An 18,691-nucleotide genomic window follows, 5' to 3' on the forward strand; every position below is an offset into this window, starting at 1 on the left:
GTTAATATGGTGTATCACGTTGATTGATTTGGATACATTGAAGAATCCTTGCACTCCTGAAATAAACTCAACTTCATCATGGTGTATGAGCTTTTTGATTTGTTCCTGAATTCTATTTGCTAAAATTTTGTTGAGGATTTTTGCATCTATGTTCATTGGTGATATTGGCCTGTAGTTTTGTTTTTTTGTGTTGTCTTTTTCTGGTTTTGATATCAGGGTGATGGCAGCCTTACAGAATGAGTTTGAAAGTGTTCCTTCCTCTGCAATTTTTTGTAAGAGTTTTAGAATGATAGCATTAGATCTTCTCTAAATGTTTGATAGAATTCTCCTATGAAGCCATTTAGTCCTGGGCTTTTGTTTTTTGGGAGATTTTTTATCACAGCTTCAATTTCAGTGGTTGTATTTGGGTTGTTCATAATTTCTATTTCTTCCTGGTTCAATCTGAGAAGGTTGAACTTTTCTAAGAATCTGTCCTTTTCTTCCAGGTTATCCATTTTATTGCCATATAGTTGTTCATAATAGTCTCTTATAGTCCTTTGTATTTCTGCATTGTCTGTTGTAATCTGTCCTTTTTAATTTCTAATTTTGTTGATTTGATTCTTCTCTCTTTTTTTCCTGATGAGTCTGGCCAAAGCTTTGTCAATTTTGTTTATTTTTTCAAAGAACCAGCTTTTACTTTTCTTAAACTTTACTATTGTTTCTTTCATTTATTTCTACTCAGATCTTTATGATTTCTTTCCTTCTACTAATTTTTGTTGTTGTTGTTCTTCTTCTTTTTCCATTTGTTTTAAGTGTAAAGTTAAGTGTTCTATTCAATGTTTTTCTTGTTTCTTGAGGTAGGATTGTGTTGCTATAAACTTCCCTCTTAGAATTGCTTTTTTGCATCCCGTAAGTTTTGAGTTGTCATGCTTTTATTGTCATCTGTTTCTAGAAATTTCTTAATTTCCCCTTTGATTTCTTCAGTAACCTGTTGATATTTAGAAATGTGTTGTTTAATCTCCATGTGTTTGTGTTTCTTACAGTTTTTTCTTATAATTTATATCTAGTCTCATAGTGTTGTGGTCAGAGAAGATGCTTGATATGACTTCAACTTTCTTAAATTTATTGAGGTTTGATTTGTGACCCAAGATATCATATATCCTGGAGAATGTTCCATGTGCACTTGAGAAGGTGTATTCTTCTGCATTTGGATGGAATGTCCTGAAGATATCAGTGAGATCCATCTCATCTAATGTATCATTTAATACTTGGGTTTCCTTATTAATTTTCTGTTTTGATGATCTGTCCATTAGTGTGAGCGGGGTGTTAAAGTCTCCTACTATTATTGTGTTACTGTCAATTTCACCTTTTATATCCCTTCGTGTTTGTCTTATGTATTGAGGTGCACCTGTGTTGGGTGCCTAGATATTTACAATTGTTATGTCTTCCTCTTGGATTGATCCCTTAATCATTATGTAGTGTCCTTCCTTATCTCTTCTCATCTTCTTTATTTTAAACGTATGGGGTTTGCCTTGTATTGTTAGTTGTTGCTTTTGCCTTGTTGTTTTTAATTTTCTTTCTTTGTATTTAGTCTTTGTTAGTTTGATTAGTATGTGTCTTGGCGTGTGTCTCCTTGGACTTATCGTGTATAGGACTCTTTTGTGCCTTTTGGATTTGACTGACTGTTTCCTTTTCCATGTTGGGGAAATTTTCAGCTATAATCTCTTCAAAAATTTTCTCATGCCCTTTCTTTTTCTCTTCTTCTAGGATCCCTAAAATTTGGATGTTGGTGCATTTGATATTGTCCCAGAGGTCTCTAAGACTATCCTCAGTTCTTTTTATTCTTTTCTTTTATTCTACTCTTCAGAAGTTTTTTCTACCATTTTATCTTCCAGCTCACTGATTCATTCTTCTGCTTCAGATATTGATTTCTTCCAGACTATATTTAATTTCATTAATTGTGTTGTTTGTCTTTGTATGTTTATTATTTTATTCTTCTAGTTCAGTTTAGTCAGTTCAGTCACTCAGTTGTGTCCTACCCTTTGCAACCACATAGACTGCGGCACACCAGGCCTACCTGTCCATCACCAACTCCTGGAATTTACTCAAACTCATGTCCATTGAGTCAGTGATTCCATCCAACCATCTCATCCTCTGACATCCCTTTCTCCTCCTGCCTTCAATCTTTCCCAGAATCAGGGTCTTTTCAAATGAGTCAGTTCTTTGCATCAGGTGGCCAGAGTATTGGAGTTTGAGCCTCAGTATCAGCCCTTCCAATGAATATTCAGAACTTATTTCCTTTAGGATGGACTGGTTGCATCTCCTAGCTGTCCAAGGGACTCTCAAGAGTCTTATCCACACCACAGTTCAAAAGCATCAATTCTTCAGTGCTCAGCTTTCTTTGTAGTCCAACTCTCGCATCCATACATGACTACTGGAAAAACCATAGCTTTGACTAGACGGACCTTTGTTGCCAAAGTAATGTCTCTTCTTTTTAATATGCTGTCTATGTTGGTCATAACTTTTCTTCCAAGGAGAAATAGTCTTTTAATTTCATGGCTGCAGTCACCATCTGCAGTGATTTTGTAGCCAAAAAAGATCACTGTTTCCACTGTTTCCCCATCTATTTGCCATGAAGTGATGGGACTGAATGCCATGATCTTAGTTTTCTGAGTGTTGAGTTTAAACCAACTTTTCGCTCTCCTCTTTCACTTTCTTCAAAAGACTCTTTAGTTCTTCGTTGCTTTCTGCCATAAGGGTGGTGTCATCCGCATATCTGAGGTTATTGATATTTCTCCCGGCAATCCTGATTCCAGCTTGTGCTTCATCTAGTCCAGCATTTCTCATGATGTACTCTGAATATAAGTTAAATAAGCAGGGTGACAATATACAGCCTTGACGAACTCCTTTCCTGATTTGGAAACAGTCTGTTGTTTCATGTGCAGTTCTAACTGTTGCTTCTTGACCTGCATACAGATTTCTCAGGAGGCAGGTCAGGTTTTCTGGTATTCCTATTCACTGTTCCCATACTATTAAAGCCTGGCTCTAGGTCTTTGTTAATTGATTCTTGCATCTTCTCCATTTTGTTTGCAGGGTTTTTGATTATTTTCATCATTTCACTATCATTATTCTGAATTCCTTATCAGGTAGTTTGCCTATTTCCTCTTCATTTATTTGGACTTCTGTGTTTCTAATATGTTCCTTCATTTGTGTAGTATTTCTCTGCCTTTTCATTATATATATATTTAAACTTATTGTGTTTGAGGTCTCCTTTTTGCAGGCTCCAAGGTTGAATTCTTTCTTCCTTTTAGTTTCTGCCCTCCTAAGGTTGTTCCAGAGGTTTGTGTAGGGTGAGACTGGCGCTGAGTTTTTTTGTGTGTTTGTTTGTTTTTAGTCTGATGGGCAAGGCTGAGTCAGGTGGTGATCCTGTTGCTGAGGATAGGGCTTGTATTTTTGCTTTGTATGTTGTTTAGATGAGGCGTCCTGCAGAGGGTTCTGCTGCTGGTTGTGTGATGCCGGGTCTTGTGTTCGAGTGGTTTCCTTTGTGTGGTTTCTCCCTATTTGATACTCCCTAGGCTTAGTTCTCTGGTAGTCTTGGAGTCAGTACTCCCACTCAAAAGTCTCAGGGCTTGATCTCTGGTCAGGATGAAGATTCCACAAGTGGTTTATTATGGCATTAAGTGTCAGTAAAACAAATACCCCAAAACAAGAAACCAAAGATGAACTCCAGAGAAATGGCAGTTACAAAATCAGGCAAATAATAATTAAAATAGTGGAATATACACATACACATAGACACCCGTGAGCAATGTCAAAACAGTCCAACTAAAACAAAGTACAATAGAATGACCCAGCAAAGAAAGGAAATCAAAAATTATGTTTACCAGTTAAGAACAAAACTAACTAAAGCACAAACTGGATAACAAACAAAACTAAAGTAAGGTGCCAAGTGGGGAATAAAGCAGTGAAAATGAAACTAACAAATATGTTGAGAGAAAAGGAAAGAGAACAGATATACAAAGTTAAATAGGGGTAGATAGAGAAGATTTATATACATTAAAGTTTAGGTGCAAGGGGAAAAGTACAGTAGGAAAGGCAAACAAAAGAATAAATGTAGAAAAAATGATAATAGGTTTAAAAATTAAAATTAAAAAAGAGAAAAGAAAGAATAAAAGGAAAACTTCACGGAACTGCAAATACCCAGCGTAGAGGCAGAGGTTTATAACAACAATAAAAAAATGTGACTGAGAGACAAAAAAAGCTCAAAAGCCTAATTTGATTTTCATAGTACCAATAAAACCAACAGCTGCAACAGAGGGGGAAAAAAGGAGAATAAAAAAAATCCAAAAGAATCTACAGAACAAGTCAAAACATAAGAATAATAAATGTTTAAATGTTTTCTTGAGTCACTGCTGTCAGAGTTCTCTCCCTCTCTGGGAGTCACAGTCCACCTCACCTCCCTAAGATGCACTGTGCTGATCTCTGGACCTGCCGTGGGGGCAGCTCAGATTCTAAACCTGGTTCACTCCTTCCTGTGTGTTCTTGCCTCCAATGTCCACAGCTATCAGAACTAATGTGTTTTCTTTTGTGGGAGCTCTCAATATCTTTTTATATATTCCATAGACATTGCATCTGCCTGGTTGATTGTGTGCATTTAATCTGCAGCTTATACAGCTGGTGGGAAGGTTTTGAGTCTTCTTCCTTAGTCACAGTGCCCCTGGGTTTTAATTGTGGTTTTGTTTCCACCTCTGCATGTGGGTCAGCCCCTGGGGATTGCTCCTGAGGCTGCCCCGGAGGACTTGGGTCTGCCCTGTGAGGGCCAGGTGTGGAGGTGGTGCAGCTGCTTGGGTTGCAGGGTTCTGGCAGCAGCAGGTACTCAGGGGAGTTGGCAACTAGGGAAGCAGGAAACATAGTGCTCCAGAAGGGTATGGCAACCAGTATTGGGCAATATGCTCCAGGATTCTTGCCTGGAGAACCCCCCTGAAAGAGAAGCCTGGCAGGCCACAGTCTACAGGATAGCAAAGATTTGGACATGACTTAAGTGACCCTGCGCACATAGACACAATTTTTTTTGTTGTTGCCTGTGGCAGCTTTGCCCCCATGAGAGTGGAATGTGAAGGTGGCGCAGCTGCTGGGCTTGCGGGGACCCTGGCAGCACAAAGTGTTCAGGGACAGACTTCCTCCACCCCAGGAGTTATGGCCCTATCAGAGTGTTTTTTTGAGCCTCTTGTAGCTGGCAATCAGAAGGCCTCTTTGGCCAGTCTCCCTAGCTCTGCCCGTTCAGACACTTAGAGGACTCCCTTGCCTGGGGTCCTTCTCTGTTGTTCAATGTGTCAGACACATAGAGGGGCCCCTCTGGCTAGGGTCCTACTCTGTAGATCAGCGGTCAGGCACTTAAAGGGGCACCCTGGGTGGGGTCCTACTCTGTAGATGGGCGCATCAGGCGCTTAAAGAGGTCCCTCTGGCTGGGAATCCTACTGTGTAGATTGGTGCGTCAGGCACTTAAAGGGGCACCCTGGGTGGGGTCCTACTCTGTAGATCGGCGCGTCAGGCACTTAAAGGGGCACCCTGGGTGGGGTCCTACTCTGTAAATGGGCGCCTCAGGCACTTAAAGAGGTCCCTCTGGCTGGGATCCTACTCTGTAGATCGGCGCGTCAGGCACCTAAAGGGGCACCCTGGGTGGGGTCCTCCTCTGTAGTTCAGTGTTTGACGGGCCAGCCTGCTATTGTGCAGCTGCCAAAGCTGGCGACTGGGGAGAGAAAAGCTGTGGTGATGGCTCCACCTGCTACTCGTGGCTCAGCAGTATCGCCTTGCTTCCATGGCTGCCCGGCTTTCCTCCACAGGCATTACCCTCCACTATCTCCTCCCTCACATCCCCTCGATCAGTCTCTCCCAGTCAAAAGCAGCCCTTGCTCGGGGATGGCTCCACAATCTCTAAACTCCAGCTCCCAGCTGCTGCCCCTTCCAGGGGACCTGCATCCCTGTCCAGGGTATGTATGACTGCGGCAAGGACTGTCTGATTCTCATTCCGTTTAGGCTGCCACAGGTCACCTGTTTCACTCTCAGCCTTAAATGTTTCTTCTCTCACTCAGAGAGTTGCCCCCATGTGGGGACCAGATCCCTGCTTCAATTCCCCCACCTGCTGAGGGCAGATCCAGTCCTACTAACACTCCTGTGTGTGCCCCTGGTACCTTCATCCTACCAAATTTTGCATGTTTCTGTATGTTCTTTTCTGCTGGGCAGGACCTCCTATCCGCTCTCAGCTGGTGTTCTGCATGCATTTCTGTGTCTGAAGGTGTATTCCTGATGTATCCATGGAAAGAGACGTGCTCCACGTCCACCTCCTCGTCCTCCATCTTGTTCTCTTCCCACACTGTATTTTTTTAACTAAGAATCTAGTAAAACATTTTCTATAGATCTCTCAGTGTGCATACACATAACTTTAGTTCACTTATTTTTTTTTTTACTGGTGTTTACTACTCCAATTAATGAAAAGTCTGGTGTTTGCTACTCCAATTTATAAAAAACAACAAAAAATACTATTTTTCTACTGATAGACATTTTGCCTCTGATTTAAGTGTTGCAATGGTCATTCTTATAAATCTTTCTCATATATAAGAAATACAATTTCCATGTTTGGAAAGGTTTCATAGATATTGCCAGTGTATGTGTAGAGATATTTTTCCAGTTTAAATTCCAAACAATATTTTATGACCCCTATTCCTACATATATCTACTGGCCATTTGTTAATATCATACTTCAATATTTTTCTCTGGTGATGGAATAGAATATCCCATCTAATAACAGAATATCACATTTATTAAAATTAAAGTGTAATTTTACATTTTTCACAGAATAACTGTCCATTATTAACTTTTACATATTTTTTGTCTAAATTATGGTTCTTAGACTATATTTAAGTTTTCACATCTTTTTAATACTAATATACAAAAATATATTGCATATTTTAAAAATGCCTTCTCTCATTTTCTTGCCATTTTTAATTATGCATTTTAAATAATACAAATATAAATGCAAGTATTAATTTTCAGCAGATCCAATTTATTAATCTTTTCCTTTATTATCTTTTTGTGTATATTTTAAAAGAAATTTCACTCTCCCCCAGATTCATAAGCATCTTCTAAAATTATATAGTTTTCTGTTTTATGGTAATCTTGATACTGATTTTGGGCAGTGTATTAAGCAAATGTGAATCACATTTTACATTCTTTTCTCACATGCTTTCAGAATCATTGAATATCCTCATATTCCCAAGAAGCTTCTGTTATTTGCTTCCATTTATGTATGTCTATTTCTAAGCTTTTCTTTCTTTTTTTGTGTTTTACTTGAACTATCCATGCATGAATACCTTCTGTGTTGATTAGGATAATTCTGTAATAACTCTTATTGCATCATTCCTATAGGTAGGCAAGCAGGAAGTAAGAAACTAAAACAGCCTCAATATCTGTCAATATATAAGTTCAGAGTCATGCAATGGAATTCTGTTTAGTATTTAAGATGAACGAATCATAACTACATGAGTACTAACATGACTCAGTCAAGTATGCTATTGCATGATAAAAACCAGTTGGTGATAGACACTGTGAGTATGATAATATTTATGCAAACTTAGAACACACAACAATGATATATGGTATTTCTAGATATCTGGAAATGTGTAAATTATTCAGAATGATGCATAGGAATAGTGAAAAACACCTTCAGGAAAATGATTACCTCTGGAGTGGAAGGAGAGAGGAATGGTTTAATTATATCTGAATCCTTTTTAATTATTTAAAGTTAAAATCTAAAGACCTATAGCATTGGGTTAACATTGTACATGATAAAATATGGGTTATAGCTAGATAGTAAAAACAGGTGTTTACTATCTGACCTTTTTCTACACTTTTGGGATATTACCTAATTTATACAAAATAGATGGGTAGACTCAATAAATGCATTTTAAATTGTAGTCAGTATTCCTTGGTTGCTGTTGTTCAGGCACTAAGCCGTGTCCACCTCTTTGTGACACATGGACTGCAGTATGCAGGCTCCCTTGTCCTTCACAGTTTCCAAGAATTTGTTCAGATTCATGTCATTGAGTCAGGGATGCTATATAACCATCTCAACCTCTGCTGTCCTCTCCTTTTGCCTTCAACCTTTGCCAGCATCAGGGTCTTTTCCAATAAGTCGGCTCTTCCCATCAGGTGGTCAGAGTATTGGAACTTCAGCATCAGTTCTTCCAATGAGTATTCAGGGTTGATTTCCTTTAGGATTGACTGGTTTGATCTCCTTGCAGCCTAAGGGACTCTCAAGAGTTTTCTCCAGCACTATAATTCACAAACATCAATTTATACAAAATAGGTAGACTGTATTGTAGTCAGTATTCCTTGGGTGAAAATATTAAAAGAGGTGGTAACAATTCCAAGTTTACATTTTTACAGTGATTTCGTCAGGTCTGTAGTTTGCAATAACACATAATCATGTTTTTTTTTCTGTCTTAGCACTGCAAATAATTAGTTTATTCTTGAATCAGAACTCCAATGTAATGTTCAGATGCCTTTAAAAAACAGCAATTACATTTACTATAGAAATTATTAGCTCGAAATCTTATCTTAGAAATTTCTCCTCAAATAGTAGACCCTAGTTGCCTTGTCTGTCCCAGAAGACAGTCCTCTGCTCAAAGCTGACTGCTCAGAAGATGAACCCCTAACTCAGATTTAAAATTTGGTTTTGAGGGGTAAAAGAGAGCTGCAATTTTTGAATCTGTAACAAGCTGGTCATGATTCTTTAAAGGAAAGTTTCAGTTAGCATCTTTAGTGAGAACCTATGAGGTCCCTATGTGGCCTGCTTTTCTGATAGTTTGTTTGGGTGGCTTTTCCTTGTCTTCTGCAGTATAGCCTGTCTTCTTCTAATAAATTTCCTGTTTGGCTTGAATTGTCCTCAGGCTGATTTTGTTATTGTTACCCAAAATAACTGTAACATACTACTAATATAGAGCATTTCACTCAGATTTATATATCAACTTTGAAATTTACTGGCTCTTGTCCTATAATTTTCTTCAAAAGGCAACACAGATAAATCTACTGATTTTGGCTTGTTTTACTCACTACTCACTTTAAATTTATCAGCAGCATTTTATTCTTTTTTTTTTTAACCTTCTTTTCTGTGGGTGAAATCCAGTTTCCTCCCCTTTACCTGTTTGAGTACTATTCCATATACTCCGTGTAAGTTCTTGTTGGTATTGTATTTCATTCCTTGCAATCCTTTTTCTATTTAATAGTAGACTCTTCTTAATTTCCACGTGTCATTTAAGGCAAATAAAAATAACAGATACTCATTTAAAAAATAAAAGGCTGTCCTTTCTTAAAGAAGCTAGGATTGTTTATATGGTTTAGTTTTGAAAGCAGTAATTTAATGTTTCCATTAAGAGTAAATTTGCTGTCTCTAGTTAGTGGCAGTTTTTGTTTCCTCTTGTTGATGGAAGTCTGATTTTGAAATTTATATCAGAGAAATGCAACATTCAAGAGGATCTCTTCCCAATGTGTTTTTATTAAATGAATTACTAAACTTCTTCACATATAATTATTTCTGTAACTTACCAAAACTTGTGAAAGAGGAAGAAAAAAAAGAAAGGTTATAGAATAGATACATGCCTCATTTGTACATTAGTCACATAGTGATTAGATAGAGAAAACTCTTGATTTTTTACATAAACTAATTGGAAACCAGTTTGCCACTTAACTCTGGGCTCTAGCAATAAGCAGTATGATATGTAAAGACAATGGATGCATGTTTATTATCAAAGGCTCAAACTATCTATTTTTATTTTTCTAGCAAGGCTTCACTCAGAGTTATTTGATGGATTTGGTTTCCACCACCAGATTTTCCAAGTTGGTTTCCCTACAGTTTTGAGATATTTGATGGAGATTCAAGGGTAAGGTTCTAAATGCAATTTAGGATGACTATAAAACTTCTTGAGGGTGTGAATGCAGATATTTGACCTCATTAGCATTCTGCTTACCTACACTGAACTGATCTATCAAAGTCATATTTATGCTAAATGAAAAGTAATGGGTCTGCAGGTCTTTTCCCTTTTCACATTTCCCTTAATTTATCAAGGTATTTTACTCTCGGTTAAGAGCAAATTGGTTTACTTTGATGGATTAAAATTACATATTTCACAATTTCTATCTGCTTAACCTTAAACTCATTGTATAGACTTTAGTGCTCATTTTCTTATCTGTAAAATGGGAATGATGCTAGTTATAGTACTTACCACATAGGTTTCTTATAAGAATAAAATTAGCTAATATGTGAAAAGTACTTATAGTAATGGTGATTTCTATTAAGTATTGGGTTGACCAAAAAGTTCATTCAAGTTTTTACATAGCATCTTACGAAAAAGCCCAAGGGAACTTTTTGGCCAACCCAATACGTAACACTATGTTGGTTATTATAATGAACATTTTAATCAAATATACCTTCTTTTTTGGTCTCATAATCACTACCCTAATTGAATTTCTTCACTAAATCTTTGATCAGTTGCAGAAGTCCCCTACACTACAGCCTGGATCTTCTATTCCTCACAGAAAACCTTTTGCATTATACGGATTCTTTGTCAACTCAGACACAAGTGAATTTTGGCTTCCCCATTTGTTACCTCGTGACACTGGGGAAATGATTTATCTCCAATGAATTGCAGATCTGTCCAATACAGATTCAATAAATCTATGAAGTATAAAGGTTCTTATGAAGACTTAACATATAGAACGCATACCTACACAGAGTAAGAGAATCTTTGGCAAATCTCTAAGTGTATTTTTTCTTATTAAGATCTTTCTAAAAATTATTTATGTATCTGTTTATTTTTGGCTGTGCTGGGTCTTTGTTCGTGTGTGCAGACTTTCTCTAGTTGCAGCACGTGGGGGCTACTCTCTAGCTGCAGCGTGTGGGCTTCTCATTGCAGGCTAATTCTAATTGTGTGCTGCTCTCTAGCTGTGGACCATAGGCTCTAGGCACACAGGCTTCGGCAGGTGTGGCACAGTAGCTTAGCTGCCCCGTGGCATGTGGCATCATCCTGGACCAGGGATCGAATCCATGTCCCTATGTTGGCAAGCAGATTCTCAACCACTGGACCACCAGGGAGGTCCTCTGAGTATGTTTCTTTCTCACTCTGGCTGGCATTTAAGGACTACTACCCAGACTTTTTTTTTTTTTCTTTTTCCATTTCCCACTCTTCCTTTACTTTCACTGCCCAATCTGCCCTCCCTATGTATAGTAAGTAAAAAGTTCTTTAATATGTTTAAATCAACCAATCCCAGATTTTTTTTTAATCTCATATATCTTTTTACCGTGCTTTCCCACATATTGTACTGCCTCTATCCCAAGCCCAGAATGTTTTTTACACTTATTTTTGCAGACCTACTGCCTCTCCTTCCTTTCAGAACTTGCAAATTGATAACCCTCTGGGAGATATGTTTTATTGGGGCAGTCGAATTTTTTTAATTGAATGGGAATGCCTTTAGGTAAAGTAAGAAATCCACAGTGCCCTGTAATAACCATGATTCCGTCACATATTTAGGCCTCCTGCCTGGCCCCTGAAGTCATTGGGTTTATCACTGGAACTCCTTCTCTTAATTAAAGTTAGCCTAAAAGAATCACTACCTTGTCTGCCTCCCCTCAATTCAATTAAAATTTTATTGGCCCCTTTATACTATCTGACATAGGCAGAAAAAGTGAGTTTGGGAGTAAGACAGAATTGATTTTAATCTCTGCAGCTAATAATTGGATGACTTATAGCAAGACTTCCTTATTACAAAGTGAAGAAAGCAATTCTCATATGCAAATCACAATTCTCCTCAGTTTGTTTTGAGAACTACATAAAGGACATATCTAAGATAACCAGCACAGCGCCTGGTCCCAAATAAGTAATCTATAGATATTAATAGACCCTCTGAATCTGTTTGCTAATTTATTACATGTGGACATTGAAATTAGGTAATCATCCATGTCCTCTTTCTAGCTCAAAAACAGTAGGAGTCCCATGGATTCCCAATGTTACATTTTAAGTATCCTATCTCTTGTGATTTTTTTTCTCACTATAATATAGTAAATCTAATGTAATACTCTTTGTTCCTGAATATTATAATTCAGTGTACACCTGAATACTACCTTGACATTTCTGATATTATACTGATAATTAGTTTGCTATTTTTCTTTTTTTTGGTGAAAGTTTTCCTTTTAGTAGACTAGAGGGTACAATTTTTGATTGAGACCTAGCTTTTGATTGAAACTCACTCTGATTGAGTTTTAGTGACTGTAAGAGAGAACTTGCCTGGAGAGTTCCATGGACAGAGAAGGCTGGCAGGGTGCAGTCCATGGAGTCGCAAAGAGGCAGACACAACTGAGCAACTAACATGGCCAGGGTCAGAGCAGAGATTATTAATAGGCCAGGTGAGAGGATCCCATCTAGTGATATTGTGAGTAGACAGAACAGGACTGAACTCTCTTCTAAAATAAATTTCCTAGGGGCGATCCAATCAGAGCCTTGGAGTGGAGAAATCCACCAAAGTAATTAGAAGTATTAGATACTGGTAACTGACAAACCCAAGAATTGGGTTGATTTTTAAAACTAGCATAGGACTGTGTCCATGATAGAAAACATTTGATTTATATGCAGATATCCAAGAAGTCAAGAAATCATTATAAATGATCATACGAATCCGGTCCAAGATCTTGGGCAGGCATCTACTTCTGAGGCTGTCTCCTTCCTGTCCTGGTGTGAGTGTAGCTCTTCCTCTATTTGGGCATTGTTTTAAAGTGCGTTTGAGATCAACAGCCCCCTCTGTAGTCCAGTCTGGTGCAGGGGCCCTTTTGAAGTGAGAAATATGAATCCTTTCAGTATCAGTATACATGAGCTAGCCAAGAGTACCTGATAAAAAGTCCTCCCATCCAGGTTGGAGACAGTCCCTTAAATTGTCTTTTTTCAATCCCGGTTGTAGGTCGTGAGTAATCTGATCTTTGTCCAAAGATAGATTAGTGAGATAAGCTTCAGAAACAGAGTGTCCTTAAATAATTCAATTACATTTTATAATGATGTAGCAAAACAGCAAAGAGCTATCCAGGAAATTAGTCTTAGTAGATACAGATCTCCATGAATACAACTGGGATTTAATGTTCATCTTGCTCTAACAGTTTCTGGCTTTTTTGTGGAGAGAAAGAGAGAAGGATACTAGCATTGCAAGAGTGCCCAATGTAGACTCCATGGTAGGTCCTTGCAAATACCACTGACTCTCGTTGATGGAAGACTTCCCTGGTGGCTCAGATGGTAAAGTGTCTGCCTACAATGCGGCAGACCCAGGTTCAATCCCTGGGTTGGGAAGATCTCCTGGAGAAGGAAATGGCAACCCACTCCAGTATTCTTGCCCAGAAAATCCCATGGACAGAGGAGCCTGGTAGGCTACAGTCCATGGGGTTGCAGAGAGCTGGACATGACTGAATGACTTCACTTTCGCTTTCACAGCCAATGGAGTAGAAGTGTGTGAACAGACAAGTGGGTGGTCTACTTCAGAGAGAGTTCAATATACCTGGAACATCAGTCAGTGAGTTTTACAGAGATCAGCGGAGGGATTCTGTGAACCCAACACCTACTAAGTGCAAGTCACTCAACAGAGCTGTCACTGCTGAGGTCTAAGATTCCCAGATACAAAATTAATGTGAATTTTTCCTTAATGAGATTTTTTAATCTGCTCAATAAAAGAGCAGACGACTGTATTTGATTAAAATGAGCTCATCAAACCTATGCCATTATCACCAATTATTAAAGTTTCTTTTTGCTGGGATCGTCGTTGTTTGTTTTTATGATTTAACAAAGGAATCAAGATCACACTGACTTGAAGTACGTCGCTAGGTACTGCCCTCTGGCCAAGTTCTAATGTGTGAATGACTAGTTTGAAATTGGTGAAGCAACACCGAGCTTTACATTATTGATTAAAGGCAAGAAAATATATTTTATTTAAAATGAACTGTTTTGCATTCTCTCAAGCATTTTTAATGCTTTGTATGCAGTGTTATATAAAAAAACATGTAGGCTTATGCTAAAAATGGAAGAATTAAGTAGATTTTATGGATTCATATATCTACATTTTTTGTTGTTAATACATTTTTGTCACCATTTCTGGGTTTAAACTAAAATATCCATAACAATTCTGAAGCATTACTGAAAATGAGTGTTGCTCAGTTCCAAGTGGCCTCTTTTCACTAAATTATTCAGTGCTCTACATAAATGTGTCAAATTTATTCACAGGGCATAAATGAAGAGATCTAGTGCTTGATAATCCAGAACTGCTTTTTTAAATAATGAATAAAATCATTTAAAGACATTGAAAGGATAACAAGTAGCCCTTAAAACTTTCTCTTGGCTTCAGAACTGTACTGTTCTACAGTTATATATCAACATAAAGGAGATTTATAAGAATATGATTATAAGCTAAATAAAGCATAGGTTTAAACAGTCATTAGACTGATCAACTTGTAAGTGGGACATTCAGAGGCTCGTTAAATCTGTTAAAGACACCAGGATAACTTTGATACTTGGAAGTCTTATGTTCCTTTTCTGTTTTTATATGCAGTTGTCATTTCCTCATGTAGCACATATATCATTTGACATCTTACTTGCATTTTAGAAGGGTCTGCTCCCTTCTCCCCCAAAATTTATCTACCCTAGAACATTTGACAAAGGACACATTTTCTTTTCTTTTTTGCAACTACATATATTCTTTATTGAAGGTGTGCATTTTAAATTAATTTCAGGGGTCCAACGTAGTGATCCAGTAATCAAATATATTAAAAATGGCCATCACAAGTCCACTAAAATCTGCCACTGCACAAAATAACCACAGTACGTGCTCAGTCACTTCCAACTCATGGCAACCCCACAGACTAGAGCCCACCAGGTTCTTCTGTCCATGGGATTTCCCAGGCAAGAATAGTGGAGTGGGTTGCCATTTCCTCCTCCAAGGGAGTTTCCTGACCCAGGGATCAAACTCGCATCTCCTGCATTGGCAGGCAAATTCTTTACCATTGAGCCACCTGGGAATCCCAAAATAATTACAGTAATATTGACTATATTCTTCTGTTGTGTACTGTGTTCCCATAAGTCATAACTAGGAATTCATATTTTCTTGTATTTGTCCCTGAAGCCTGCTTCTCCCCCGGTACTCACCTCATGACCGCTGTTTTTGTTCTCTTCATTTAGCTTCTCTTTCTCCTCCTTTCTGCACTTTCCTTGAATGTCCTCTACTTTCTACGTACAGGACTTTTGTATGAAGTGGAGTCTACTGAAGCTTTAGGGATGTTTTTCACATATGTGGTATCAGCACCCTCTCACCCACAGCAATACTGCTGAAATGCAAAAATCCTAACCCCTGAACTCAGGACTGCTTCCAAGAATTAATCCTTGGGGATCCTAGCTAATAGCTTCCCAGGTGGTTCAATGGTAAACAATCTGCCTGCTAATGCAGGAGACACAGGAGACGTGGGTTCAATCCCTGGGCCAGGGAAATGCCCTGGAGTAGGAAATGCCAACCCATACCAGTATTCTTATTTGGGAAATCCCATGGACAGAGGAACCTGGGGCAGACTACAGTCCATGGGGTCGCAGAGTCAGACAGGAGTGAGTGACGGAGCATACACCACACACCCTACGCACTCCATTCTTAGTTTACTAATAATCTGTATTTGCAACAGGTGCCTCAATGATTCTTAATCATACTAAAGAGAACTCTTTGGGGTCAATCAGAGGTGAGGGCAGAAAGGATCATCTGTCTAAATGAGCATAAAATGTAAAATATTTAAATTTGATTCTTAGGCATCCTTGTGTGGATGCTTTCTGGCATCCAGGGCACACGAATGTCTCAGAAAGCCACTCTCTCTTTAGGGTTCTCTGGTAGATGTGGAGATGTGCTGTCCAGGTTCTGCTTCAAGGAAGGCCCTGCTGTCCAGCTGCAAGGAGAGCTATCAGCACAGGACTTGCAGCTGCACGTGCTTCAGGCTCCACTCTCAGTGGAGAGGGTGCCTCGCTCCACCTCTTGTGCTTCCAGCACCTGGATTCTGAGCAAGCCAGATACGACCATTTCAGCCTGTTGCGAGTCAACTTTCTCAGACTGTTTCCACTCTGGAGTTCCCCGCCTGAGGTTTTGTTTCCATTTGGGCTTCTTTCCTTGCCTAATCCCATTCTTACCTTTCTTTTCATAGATGTTAGTACCTAGTGAACATCTTGCACTGAAAACACCATTTTAGCATCTGCTAGAGAACCCAATATGTAACAGTCTTCATCAAGAGTAACACTGTAGCAGTTTTTCCCCTCCTCTGAAAATAGTTCATCTCAGGTCCCTGGGCCTCTCTCAACCAAGAAGATTGGTTTCTAATATTTTCCTTCCTTTAGAATATGCAGTTCTTCTAAATTTTAAGTTGAAAAATTCAGCACTGGTACTGATTTTCCATATTGAAGAACCCAATGGGCAGGTTCTATTTTTCTAATCCCAACTTGGCCAGCTACTCCTTGCAGTGATTTTTGCTGCCCACCAAGGAAACGGCATCAGTTTGTTTTTTAAGGAGCATTTCTGGGCATTTGTGTCAGAGGAATGAGATCATGTTTGTTGCTTCCCCCAACTCTCTTTGTTTTATGTGTAATTAATAAACATGGCTTCTGAGACCTCTGTGTGATGCTGAAAATTAAGTAACCAAATATGAAATTTTCTTCCCTATCTGGAAAGTCGACTCAATCATTCTCCTTGTTTTTCCATCCATGATGCTGTCTTGAGAATCTATTCTTCTGCTGGTAGCTGTTATTCTGAAAGTGGAGTTTCTGATTAATTAAGCCATTCTCATCAGGACCGCTTAACTTCACCAAATTACATAAAGCTGTGTTGGAAAAGTGCCCCTCCTCCTTAGGAGAAGCACCTGTTTTTAACTTCACTGCTGTGCGTGTGCTAAGTGACTTCAGTTTGTGTCTGACTCTTCCTGACCCTGTGGACTGCAGCCCGCCCATCTCCTCTGTCCATGGGATTCTCTAGGCAAGAATAATGGAGTGGGTTGCCATGCCCTCCTCCAGGAATTTCACTGCTGAGTCAAAGTTATTCTCCATCTTGAAAAGATCACAGAGTTTCTTTCAGTATTCTAGGTAAGTTAACTGCTAAATTCCTCCACTGACTTCTGGACATCATCTTAGATAATGGGATGAAATGGTTTTCTGTTGGGAAATATTGCAGAGCTTCAGTTGTTTTTACCTTTATTTTGATATGAACTTGCCTCTTAGATAGGTGGGAAAATAAAGTCATAAGAAATAAAAGATTCTTTTTGATGGAAACATGAGAAAAACAAAAGTTTATAAGGATTCAGAGCTCAGAGCAATAGGTTAAGTAAATATCCACCTGGGCAAGATCCCAGCCAATGACATTGTGATGACAAGGTGCAGACTGGAACACTTTCTGATGGCAAAACAAACCTCATCTTGCTGAGACATAGATTTTTTTTTTTAATATTTGTTTTTGACTATGCTGGGTCTTCATTGCTGCGCCCAAACTTCTCATTGCCTTGGGTTTTCAAACTGTAAGCTTAGTGGGGTGATGATGGCACCTACACACTTTTATTACCTAAGTCATAGTGACTGAGATCATTCCTTGATTAAACAGATATAAAATTGTTACTGAGAGCGATTGTTTTTCTATTTCATGTGGAAGATAATGGCAAAGAGGACTGAGAAATGGTATGAAAAGTGAGTTCATCATGGCTGTAGCCACATGTGATAGTTATGGAAAAGGCAATAAGGCAAGGGTTTGCTTCTTCAGACTTGTGTTATTTCTTTGGGATTTGAAATCACTCCCTCCATCCACAGATGATAATCCAAGCTTTCTTTCTAGAAATGCTTGTCAAATTTTGCAGCATCACTGGATAAGAGAAAAGGATGAGATAAAAATGAGTCAGGCATCCTGTTGAAGTGTATCCAGCTAGTGAAGCCTGTGGGATCTCATATTGTTTACCAGCTGCTTCCGCATTCTCTGCTGAATCTGGACTCATTTTACAGCTAGAGTTGAAATTAGCAATTCACATTGCATGCTCACCAGATGCTATTGAGGAATGTGAAGGAGACAGCCGCATAATGACACTGAAAACAGAATTTGAAGATCACCTTGTCCTGTTAGCATCCGGGACTTGGTGAAACAAGATGACTGATTTATCTGCGCACCCCATACCCTTATTAAATAAGCAGAGATGAGAACACAAGCATGATATTACACAACAGTGTCATTGGTATGAGTCACAATACCTGTAATTTAGCATTACATTGTCTAGCTCCAACAGGTGGTACAGTCTGGCAGATGGTATGAGGATTTATTTACAAGGTTCACTGTTTCTTGCAAACTGCTTGCCTTTGTTTTGTTTTTTTTTTTTCCTAAAATTTCATGTGTGTGTATGGTCATATCCAATTGTATTCATATATTAAAAATATAAAGAGTGCTTGTTTATTTTTTGAGGCTATTAATGCCATATAGATTCAGAATGGTAATAACTCTCTGATACTTTTTTCTATTAATATTCATTCAACATTCACTCAAACATTTCTGAACACATATGTGCCAGGTACTGCTTATTATAGATTTAAACTTAGGATATATTAATACCATAGAAAACTTTCATCATTATGCT

Source organism: Muntiacus reevesi, chromosome 17, assembly GCF_963930625.1.
Source record: "Muntiacus reevesi chromosome 17, mMunRee1.1, whole genome shotgun sequence".
NCBI classification, from domain to species: domain Eukaryota; kingdom Metazoa; phylum Chordata; class Mammalia; order Artiodactyla; family Cervidae; genus Muntiacus; species Muntiacus reevesi.